Source organism: Spea bombifrons, chromosome 2 (assembly GCF_027358695.1).
Source record: "Spea bombifrons isolate aSpeBom1 chromosome 2, aSpeBom1.2.pri, whole genome shotgun sequence".
Lineage (NCBI taxonomy): Eukaryota > Metazoa > Chordata > Amphibia > Anura > Pelobatidae > Spea > Spea bombifrons.
The window spans coordinates 21141591-21153582 of record NC_071088.1 but is presented as its reverse complement, the minus strand read 5'-3'; positions in this window follow the sequence as shown (position 1 = coordinate 21153582).

The window sequence follows — 11992 nt, the reverse complement described above, 5'->3', positions numbered from 1 at the left end:
TGGAAATGTGTTGTGTATTTTTTGAGTTTTGTTTACCATTTCTACATTGCTAATAAAAAAGGGAGCGCAAGAGAGCGTGGACTCGAATACAGAATGTTTTCATTATCACTGCTACTATTAAACTGCCTACAGTATATATGATTATTACTTCTTGGTTTAGTGGTCCTAACCTCAACGTACGAGGAAAGGGATTTAGGGGTAATTATTTCTGAGGATTTAAAGGTAGGTAGAAAATGCAGTAGAGCAGCAGGACACGCTAGCAGAATGCTTGATTGTATAGCGAGAGGGAAGAGCTCGTGACGTTGTACAGAGTACTGATGAGACCTCACTTGGAGTATTGTGTACAGCACTGGAGACCGTATCTCCAGAAGGATATAGAAATGTTGGAGAAAGTTCAGAGAAGGGCTACGAAAATGGTTCATGGATTACAGGATAAACCTTACCAGGACAGGTTAAATGATCTTAATATATATATATAGCCTGGAAGAAAGACTTGACGGGGTATATGATGGAAACATTTAAAAACATAAAGGAAGAGTGTTTATTTAAAAGGAGAAATACCAAAACAAGAGGACGTAGTCATAAACTAGAGGGGCAAAGGGTTAATGGTAACATTAGGAAATATACTTTACAGAAAGGGTAGTGGATGCATGGAATAGCCTTCCAGCAGAAGTGGTAGATGTTAATACAGTAAAGACATTTAAGAAAGCATGGGAGAGGGATAAGGACAGGTACTAAGGAAAGTACTCACGTCGGGCAAACTGGATGGGCCTAATGGTTATCTGCTGTCTTTTTAGGTTTTTAAGTGTCTATACAAAACCAGTTTGCTTGGCAGAAGTGTTCCCGATGCTTGTTACATCCGCCATTGCAGATTCTGTAGCATTCTAGGCTATCGCTTGCATCTCTTTCTACCGTTAAGCGATAGCAGCACATCGTTGTTTCAGATGCATATATAATATATATTACACACACACACACACACACACACACCTGCTCTGCTACAAATTGCATGAATCTGAAAGGCTTCTAACTTGTATAAGGGAACATTTGTAAAGTTTTGCTGAAATTTAATAATTTACCCTTGAAAAGTTCTAGCAAATAAGAGGGAAATCTTTATGCCAGGAGTCAAGGTTAAAGGTGATTTCTTGCCTTCAGCCGTTAACTATTTGCCATTTAGGATTCAGTCCATCATAAAATGTCATAACTTCATGGAAATGCTATGTATTCAATAGGAAAACCTGCAGTACGTCAGCTGCATATATATATATATACATATATATATACATACACATACACATACATATACATACACACATACACACTCTGTATTAAGTCTTTATTTTGCGAGTGTATATTGCCTGCAAAAAAAAACTAAAGAATTATAGTGAATTCGAATGACCTAGTGGATTCCTGTTTTTTTAGCCATGTGCTGTATAATACTGGCATCCCTCCTTCCACAGATGCCTGGAGGAGCAGCAGGAGGTTTAATCTGCAGGTTATAATTCTGGAATATGTTAGAAATGGGTAATTGCATTTGGGTTTCCAATGTTATATAAAGTGCATACGTCTTGCTGTTATCCACACATGAGCTATACGTGCCATGATGCATAGCCAGCAGTAGAGCTGTAGCTTTGCATGGTAATTGTAACCCCGTCCAAATGGCAGCAAATACTGGTGGTAAAAAAGCGTTCCTGCTTGAGAGCAGGTATAAAAAGGGGGCTGGCTGCCTGCTGAAAATTTGTTTGAAACAAGACTATCTCTGGTGTTGAGGTACTGCCCCTTTAAAAGGGAACAACCTTCTATGATGCTATAAAGGTGATGTCATGGCCAACATTAGATGTGACAACTGGCAGTCTGCTTGCCACCTGAGGGAGTGCAGATGTGGTACAAGGACAAGCTGTACTTTGAGGGACATCTATATGGTACGTTCTCTATCTAAAAGATACAAGCTTGGGGTTATATTAAATACAAGTTCCAGTCAACAGGGTACTTATTAGTGAAAATGGAGTGCGAAGGGCCCCTTTCTACAAGGGGAGCACTGCTTGTTTTTCTGTTATTCCCATCAGATTAAAAATACATTTAGATTTTATTTAAAAAAAAAAAACATTGGTAATCTTTGCATGTTTTCGCAGAACAGCATCTTAATACGTAATCACTGCTTTAGGATTTTTGTCCAGTCTCCTAAACGCCCCAACTCGTTATACTACTGCCTTGTGTAAGCAATAAAATGGCTCTGTCTTAATCACTTAGGCAGACCCTGATTAATTAAAGTGTACAGAGGAACATACCTAGTTGAATGTGGTTTTTGAGCACAGTAAATAAACCATAATATTACTTTAGCAGCCCCCAGATTACCTGTTAAATGTTTATTGAAAGAAAGGGTTCAACAAAAACTCAGTTCTATTACCTTGTACATTAAATATAAAACTAAAATCATGACACTTTCACTTTGAATACATACTTTATTAAATGCTGGTGGGTCTGTTATTTCATGATGATCAATGATGGTTTCTACAGGTAAAGGAAGCTCATCGTAACAAAGTGAGAGAAGCAGGTTTTGTTAATGCTAACGTGCATCACTGTATACATTATATTCATTCCCTTAAAGTACATTGCGAGCTGTTTGATACGGGACAATGTGTCTGTCATGTTAGGAAACTGAGTTACAGGTCTAGGTGAGGCTTGGTAGGAAACTAAATGGATGAGGCCAACTGACAATGTTCTAGAATCAGAATACTGAGCAACATTGCCAAACACAATATAATCAACAGAGATTGTGACCCCCCCAGGTAAGAAGAACATCAGCAGGGCCTAGACTACATGGATACATTATTGGGCAATAAAAAGAAATCCAAATCTTGGGTCTCCAAATTATTCTGCCTAATAATTCATAGGGAGGGCTGATGAAACCGTCTAGGCTGCGTGTTATTTACATTTGTAGTTTCAGGTATTGTACGTAGTGGTCTTCTTTGTGATTTACAAAAGCAGCACCCATGTGTGGCCCATAATCTTAATAAATCAGAGGCAGTTCACATTCATAACCTCAATAACAAATAAGTACTTGCCTGTGGCTTTAAGATTTCGCATACAGACGTGCTGACAGCCCATTGAAATAACGGGGGTCGTCAGGATAGATCTCAAACTAAACGTAGGTGGATATATATTGGGTGTCTCGCATTTTACCTTATTATATGCATGGGTGCGTTATAAATGTGGTCTATGGGTTCAGAATGTTACCAGGAGAGGGCTGGCACCTTTTGGCTCAGGGGGGACAAGTACAGCCAAGCGACTTTTGTCTCGTTTTCGGCCAGGCCTATTCCATTTTACGGCAAGTTGAGCTGCAGTTAAATCATTGCGAGTTTAACTGGAGACATGAGTTATGTGGTAAACCCTCAGCGTAACTGAAATGAGAAGGATCCCTGCGTCAGGAGCCAGTATAAAAATAAAATCATGCATGTAATTTGCATGCTGTAATCTGAACCGGTCTACATATAGTTTGATTACCCCTTTAATATGATGTACATTTTCATTAGCTGTTGTGCTTGGGAAGGGGTTTGGGAGGCCTTCTCACCACCTCCCACTTTGATGCTCAATGAAGAAAGTTCCTTGGGGTCACCAGTGATGTATTTACCTTCACGGTTGCTCTAGGCCTAACCAAAGGTAGCGTCACGTGCCATCCCCTCCGTGCCGCAGTCCTCCCTTTTATCCATCATTGCAGGGGGCATGCAGCTCCCTTTTATATTGTACATCACGGGGGGGGGGGTTACTATCATTTGATCTCTTGCAGGAGATCAAAGTGGTCTGTCGGCACAGAATTAAATTCTCCTGGTCCTTAGAGTTGTTGGGGACTTATGTGTTTGGTTATAAACTCAGTTCTTCTGTACCAGGTACTAAAATTAGGAAATATGAGGGAAGAGCGCAAATCTTTCCAAAACATGTCCTCTTTTGTGGCAGGAATGGAGGAACTTTAGCTCATTATAGAAGACATTCAACCCAAGCATTGTTGCTAAGAATTTATGTTAATATTGAAGCGTTGATTTAATTTATGATTATTTCTTAATTCCATCCAAAAAACCATTATAATTATAATTATTTTTTCCTGCAGGGATTAACATTCCAGCCATACCTTTGAGAACAGTTCACTAACACCCAGCCAAGACAACACCTTGTACCATCGGTTGGTCATCCATTCCATGACAATCTCCTTCTACCTGACAAAACAATATCTGCAGGACTCCCACCCATTCAGACCAAAATGGCTGACCATATGAAACCCAGTAACATGATCGCAGAGATGATAAAGCAGGCCACCGAGAATTGTGCAAAGTGCGGCAAATTCAAGAACGCAGCACAGAAACACATTCACTATTCATCAAACGTGGAGAGCAATGATCAGTGTTCCTCCACCAAAACTCATACTAATACTGGGAAAGGACCCTCTCACATCAGCAACGAACCTCTATGGCTTCATTCCCTTTGCTCTCATTGTTACCAAACAGAATGCAGACCACATGGATCTTCTCAAGACTCTTGTTCAACCATGTTGAACACCTGCGCTCAACCTCTCATTGCCCCGTCACATGTAGCTGGACCAATCGATTCTCATGGATATTCCCAAAGGATCACAATGCATTCCAGTTCAGAAACAGCTACCTTGTGCATCCAACATATGTGTAAGCCTGATGATTGCCATAAGCCTGTGAAGTCACATCCTTTGCATGCTGACAAGACACCTGCCATATCTTTTCCTACCTGTAAAGCTCCAAAGACGACCTACATTAGTCAATCAAGCAACATCCCCTCATCTTCAGACAAGCAGCGTTGCATGTGCCAATATTCTGCCAATCCCCAGGATTCGGGATGGATTGTACACCGTAAATAATTACTCTGAAACACGGAGGATTCCATTAAGTTGATTAATTACACCAGTGAACTGATTAGAAGACAGAAGAGGATGGTTGATAATCATATCTGGATAGAATTACAGGATATCCAGTAAAGCATTAAGTAAACCATTAAGTACCCATTAAATATGATGTGCGCAATGTTGATTTCCCCCCTAAATTAATGATTTTCTGCATAATGAAAATTGCATAAACTTCAAAATTGTTCATAAACAGTTTACCTGGTATACCACCTTTGAGATCACATGAGTAACATATTGGGGATTATGTACACACATTAATTATGGTGCAAACTTTGAAAAGTGACCAAATTTTACTGCTTTGCCCAAGAATCACATTTTATTCATAACCCTCTTTGTTCTTGACATGAGAACGTAGTTCTGTAGGCATACCCATCCCCCATTTTTATATTGTTATTGCTTATATATGTCAAATATAAAGCTAGTATGCCTATTTGTGGTTTGGGCCATGTGTGTGGGGAGGGCTGGCAGTTGCTGGCCTGGGGGGCAATCAAAAAACAGAGGCCACTGACGACATCATTGTGGCTGATGAGCATATCTGGGAATTCTTCCTGTCATGGCCCATTACCTCTGGGTCGCAAGAGCGGTGTTTAGACATGACCCACTCCCTGTCCATGGTCATTTCCCCCTCCCAACAAGAGCAAGATTGTGTTTGTTCATTAGTATAACTCAGATAAAGATCACATCATAGTTTAAGACCAATTTATACATAATTGCTAGTAATTCCAAAGGGTTCTCATTTATACACATAAATACACATTCGGTCCAGTTCACATGGTGGCAACTTAAAGCTATTTCTATATATATGTAATTGTTATTTTATATATATATATATATATATATATATATATATATATATATATATGTATATATATATATATATATATATATATGTTTAATAATGGATTGTGCAGGCTGAATACTCACATTAGCCCATATCCTTCCCGTAACTCTTTGCTGTCCAATTCATCCATTTGCTCGCTGCCTCCTTCACAGATTTTGCGAGACCGTTGAATGCAGCAAATCCCTGATAGATTTGCCCCTTTGTAATGCAGTAAAGTCAGGGAGCTGAAATGTTATTCTCTGCAGCAAACTCTCAGGTATGCAGGTACACCTTTGTTGAACTCTCTGCAGAGCCACACAATATGCTGCATTCCTCCTTTTAACCGCTAGATGGCACTTTGGTCCAAAAAATAAATCAGATGTGCACACTGTGAACCACTCCACAATGTGATCTTTTTGGGGGAGACATTTATAGTGCAGATATCTGGCGTTTTTCCCCCAAATATAATCACAGAAAAATATGCAATATATACTTATACAGACAGATAATGGTCAGATTCTATGTTTCCATTTGTTTCCTTAGTTTAAACATGGTATCAAGATAATGCAAGGTGAAATATGTATTTTTCCAATTTACCACCAGGTGGCACTACTGTCACTGTCAAATACAGGTGCATATTTCTTTCCAGTCACAGACACACCTTGAGCCTTTCATAATGTATTATTGCACAATTGATAAATACTCCTGTCACTTACCAGCCCTGCAGGAGATCAGCTGATGTGTTGCTTTGAAGCCAAGCATGATTGGAATGTTATGGACATTGTTTGGAAGCAAAGTACAGATACACATCATGCGTGTTTATGGCTTAAGCAGAGAGGAGGAAACCATTATTATTTATCTGTTGATAGCTACAAATTAGTCTAACATCACAGGGTACATTTCTGCAGTAATGTAACAGTTCCTGACTTGTGCACCCTATGTATAACAGGGGGCATACCTAGAGTATTTGGCACTCCCCAAATGAATGTTGGGAAGAAATTTGAAAAAAATAAACATAAATAAATGAAATAAGTTTAAATAAATAACATTTACTGAACAGATATGCTACAGCATAACTCCTATCACTATATACTGAGCCAGAAACAGTCTGCTTGGAAATCTGGAAAGTCCAGTGTAATTATTTTGTGTGTATATGTTGTGTGGGGGGCAATGATGGAACAGACTAGCTTTTGAAGTTGGGGGGCCTGGGGGAATTTTCTAGTAATGCCACGTGTCCGCTCTGATAACACATGAGCACCCATCCTGCACACAATACAATACAATTTACATTTACATTATAAGGATTTGTTTTTATTTTATACATCATCACAATACTTGTCTACACTGCAGAGATGAATCCAAGGCAGTCTTTGCTATCAATAGATCATCAGCAAGCCAATGTCTGAGGACCCCTAAGCCCATGCTGATGAATTGCTCCATGCATTTAAAGGCGACACTCGCTTATCAAATGCCTTAAAGTGCAGATGATGGGTGGAGTGTACCATTTAAGTAGCAGAGGTGTTTAGACATACCGATAAACAATTAGTTACTGCTTCTGAAAGTCCTGCAAGTTTCTGTTTATTTGGGACTTACACTTATCTCATACTTACCTGCTAATAACTGATGATGTCATTTAGTTCTTAAAGCGACAACACACTTGGTTGAGAGACAACGCTGATTTCTGTCTGTAGGTCTGTAAACAATCTCATCACAACAGATCTGTTTCATCAGAATACAAAGGGATTGCGTGTGTTTGAGATTATAAAGAGGGAGAAGACTATTACCTACTAGGAAATCAGGTGTTGTAAGCTCACTTGAACAAGACGCTACTCACCTTTTGTTTTGTATGCCACAATTGTTGTGTGATGCCCTACTTATTATATACTATTATATACTCAATATACAGCACTGCATAGCGTAATGGTCCCATATAAATCAATAACGGTTGCTTGCATAGAAATGACATATCTGTTTAGCCGCTTAATTTAAATAGTTAACTTTATTAATTTTCATAAAGCTAAGTACCTTTTGTTATAGAAAGTGAGACTTTATCTGAACGTAATTGATCTAGGTTATCATTTTTTATAATTTTGAAATAGCTATTTTTCTTATAAGAAATGTGCTGATTAAAAAAGGGATCTTGAGGATTGAAGAAATGATGTCCATATTTTTGGCAACATGACATGAGTTTTAAGCAGTATTGGTTTTCTGACGCGCCCAACAAAACCCTTCCTACCTGCTGTCAATATTTGTCAAGGCCTTCAGGCAGCCAATATAAGCCTCTGTTTATGCTTCCTTACAGCTTCACATCTAATTCATGTAATTATATACAATTTGTTTCCCCCATGCTTGAGAGTTCCATGGCATTTAGTCATATCATCCTTGCCCACGCAATCCCTCAAATTCTATCAAAATCCTCATTAAGATTAAATGAGCAAGGTCCCCCTTCTTCATCATGATGTCATACATGTCTTCATGTTATTCTTAATTTTGAATATTGTTAAGCTTGTAATGCTGTAACGATGTGTAGAGTGCTGACGTGTATCCAGCAGCCGGATAGTTAGCGAGAAGATTATACGATTCATTAATGAGTGCTAACTACTTATTGTATAACAGGCACTTTATCAGGTTCTTTATAAAATCAACTGGACATTTAAGTTACAATAGCTTTAGTAAAAGCTCTGGCTAAGTAGCAACGAAACCACACAATGCAAAATCCCATTCATATCTTTAATCATTGTTTCCCTTGAGATAAGTGCAAACTGGTGGAAATTGCCTGCTGAGAGGTGATGACCTAGGAGGACCCATGATAAAAGTAAAATGCCAGCTATGGGCTTATACACATAATTATTGATAGGTGTAGCCATAATTACGGCCAAAGTGGGACACTTTTGTTTTAGGGGTGTGACTATGAGAGGGTGAGGTTTGCTAAGATTTAAATGACTATTGATAGATATCTAGGTACCAAAGTAAGGCATTTAAAGTGAAATTAAAGGCTCCTACGCGTACCTTAGTAAATAAACTTTCTTTTGTGTCCATAAACGATTTTGATGTTTAGGGCAGTAGGGTGTATAGTGATACACTCATATGCAGAAAACATTCTGAGCCCCTAGGAAAGCGGGACATCACAGAAGGAGAAGGGGACATATGGAATTATTATTTATTATGTATTAAGAGTCGTGGTAAAACTTTTGATGATGTGGGACTGGTCAAGGTGAGCCCTATGGAGGAAAATAGCAATAGAATAGAAGAATACGGTAAATGAAACCGTAAACATTAGACTTGTGGTAATGGACTAAACATGATTCGGATAAATGTCTTGTTTCAACTTTGGTCTATTTGTTTTCTGACATTGATTGTCGGTTCCTGCTCTTTTGGTTCAGGAGAAATTCGGAGGGCTTTTTCAATTTGGAAATTAAATTCGTTGTCACTTCTTTGCGGAGGCGCCCTCTGCTAGTTTAACGTAGGGGATAGCAGGGAGAAGTAGACCAGGAAAAAACACAGAAGAGCAAAAGGGGGGCATGAGAGAGAGTGTGAGAGAGCATGAGAAAAAAATAATTCTGAGCTCTCTGCTTTGTTTTTGCTTGTTTCGTTGGGGGTCCCTGCTCATTTTCAGACATTTGTATGAACTAACGAAATTTGCAAATTTGGTTAAAATTAAAATGTGTACCAATCCAAATGCATACGCCTAGTACACATACCCAGAGCATTGGAAATTATGTCCCTAGAACCCTTTACAGTAAGTATTAACATATGGCTGCTTTACCCACAGAAGCCTATAAAAATACCCAAGTCAAAGCCCTCTTCTACACTTTACTATATGTGTCCCCAGTTAAAGGAGCCCAATGGCTTATACCCGTTCACTTTATTAATAGACCTTAGCCTGCCCTTAATGGCTGAACATTTCTTGGTTTACACCTTTTCTGGTCTGTGGCTTTTGTAATTCATTAACCCCTCCATTCCTCTCATGTGTTGTGTACTAGTTACTGTAAACCCCGCAGTAATTGTGTCTCCTTTTGCATCAATCATTCGCTACAACACAACTTAGCCTCCAGGGAACTAAATGGGTCCATTAAACTGTATCAATGTATTATATATATTCATATACATTTTCTTGGCCTTTTGTCCATGTGTAGAATGGGCAAAAATAAAGGGAGAGATCAGCAAGCAGGCTGTTAGGAACATCTCTATCAATGGTCACTTTGGTTTCAGGATTCAGATATTACTGTGACCTTCAAAAAAGGTCAGGTCAAAGCTGAGACTACTATCAAGGTAATGCTTTGATGATGTTCTGGAATGAGAAGCAAGTCTTCTCCATCTCCCCATCCCATCAGACTGGTGTCTCCAGTCTTGAGTCTACAACTAGGCTAAAGTGATTTTTGCCCTTGGGTTGAGGCACCAAGCAGAGGTTGTTAAAAGTACAAAGGAGACTTCTTGTATTGTCTGAAAGACTTAAGCCCTTTTTTTCCAGCCCAACATGCACATTCTACACTCTAAACACCACAGTGACAACTGCTAATTACTTTACCCCTCATAGCAATTAAAAGGTAGAAACATGTCACCCCTCTCAGAAGCCTTACAGGGACAATAAAAGTGGTATTTAATTAGCCTGGAAAGAATTGTTAAGAACTCTGCATTGTGTGTGGTGTTTCTCAAACTACCCCCTAGACGTTCAGTTAGGATCAAACACACTTTGGCTTTACAATCACCAGAGCCAGGGACAAAGTTTTGCTGATCTGCCATTTCTGATCTTAAGTTAATTTCTGAAAGAATAATTGTTTTTGTGGTGTTTTTTACGTGATTGAACATTTGGAGCATTTTCTGCTCTTGGCTTAGACAGGTTCTGTTTACATTTTACTCAAAGTAACGTTAATCCCCACTTACAATTACTAAAATCAGTAATTGGACAGGTCACAAACACCAATGTAAAAGCAGGCTGAAGTGGTTATAACAACAATACACACATTTGTTACATGTAAACACCCAAGCTATTCTATGAACAGACTTTTAGGGCTGCAGAGTGTATTGTGAAGGAAGAAGAAAAAGGGGGCAGATGGTATTGTGTACTACTTACTATGTATTAAGAGGTGTGGTAGAACATTTGATGATGTGGGACTGGTCACAGTGAGCACTATGAAGGAAAATAAAGAGGAAAGAAACATTAGTAACAGAACAGTAGAATACAATACATTTAATGGCAAACATACCCAGAGCACTGGGAGTTATACTAATGATCCTAATACTAAACTTTACAGTAAGTATAAACATATGGCGGTCCTTCACACCAATTAACGTTAAAAGTGATAAAATACACAATTGACAATAACATGAACACGCATAATAGTACAGAAGAAGAGGGTCCTGCTCTTGCAGTTTTATAATCTGTTATATTACGAGATTGGGTGAGAATGAGACAGAAGGAGAGGGACGGCTTTACTGAGGATGATTTGATTGAGTGATATGGTGAATTCCGTGGCATTAAGGTCTCGAAGGTGGAGAAAATGGATTTCTGTTTTTCAGGATGCAGGTTGAGTGTGACAGAATGGTACATGCTTCTCGGAACAGGTGGGTTTAAAGTTAACACAAATAGGAACGAGTACGGCAGAATAGGTTAGGGAATTACAGAGAATAGGTACAGAACAGGTAAGATCCTGGTTAACCAAGTAGGGTGAATGCTACAGGCTGAAGAGAGACACAAGTCATGGGAAGATAGATTGGAGATACAAGGAGAGCTACAGGGAGGAAGAGTGAAGGGCTCATAGGCAATTCAAGTGTGTAGAGTATTGTTATTACTACAGCACACAATACATTGAATGCAGTTGCATGCTTCCAACTTTGTGGTACCAAGTTAGGGAAGGCCCTTTTATAGACATATTCATTCATGTATACATATGTGTAACATTCAACAGAAATATTAGAATGTGGCTTATCTAGGTATGGCAGCTTTCAGTGATAGTGGACACAGGTCAATTGGTACAAACGCAGAGCCATTTCAATTTGGAGTCTGTCCCTCACCCTAAATTATCCACTTCAAATGTAATAAAACAGACGACTGGAGCCACCTTCAGACTGTCAGTCTGGGTACGTTTTAATACGTGTGAATTACAGGGCACATGCCCAGATCAGGCAATATCACCATCTTGGTCAGGTCTGGACTACCTTTCGATGGTGATAAGTGTCTACCTATGAGAGAAAGGAAAAAGAAAGAATTCAATACATCACAGGGTACAACAGAGAAAAGTTGA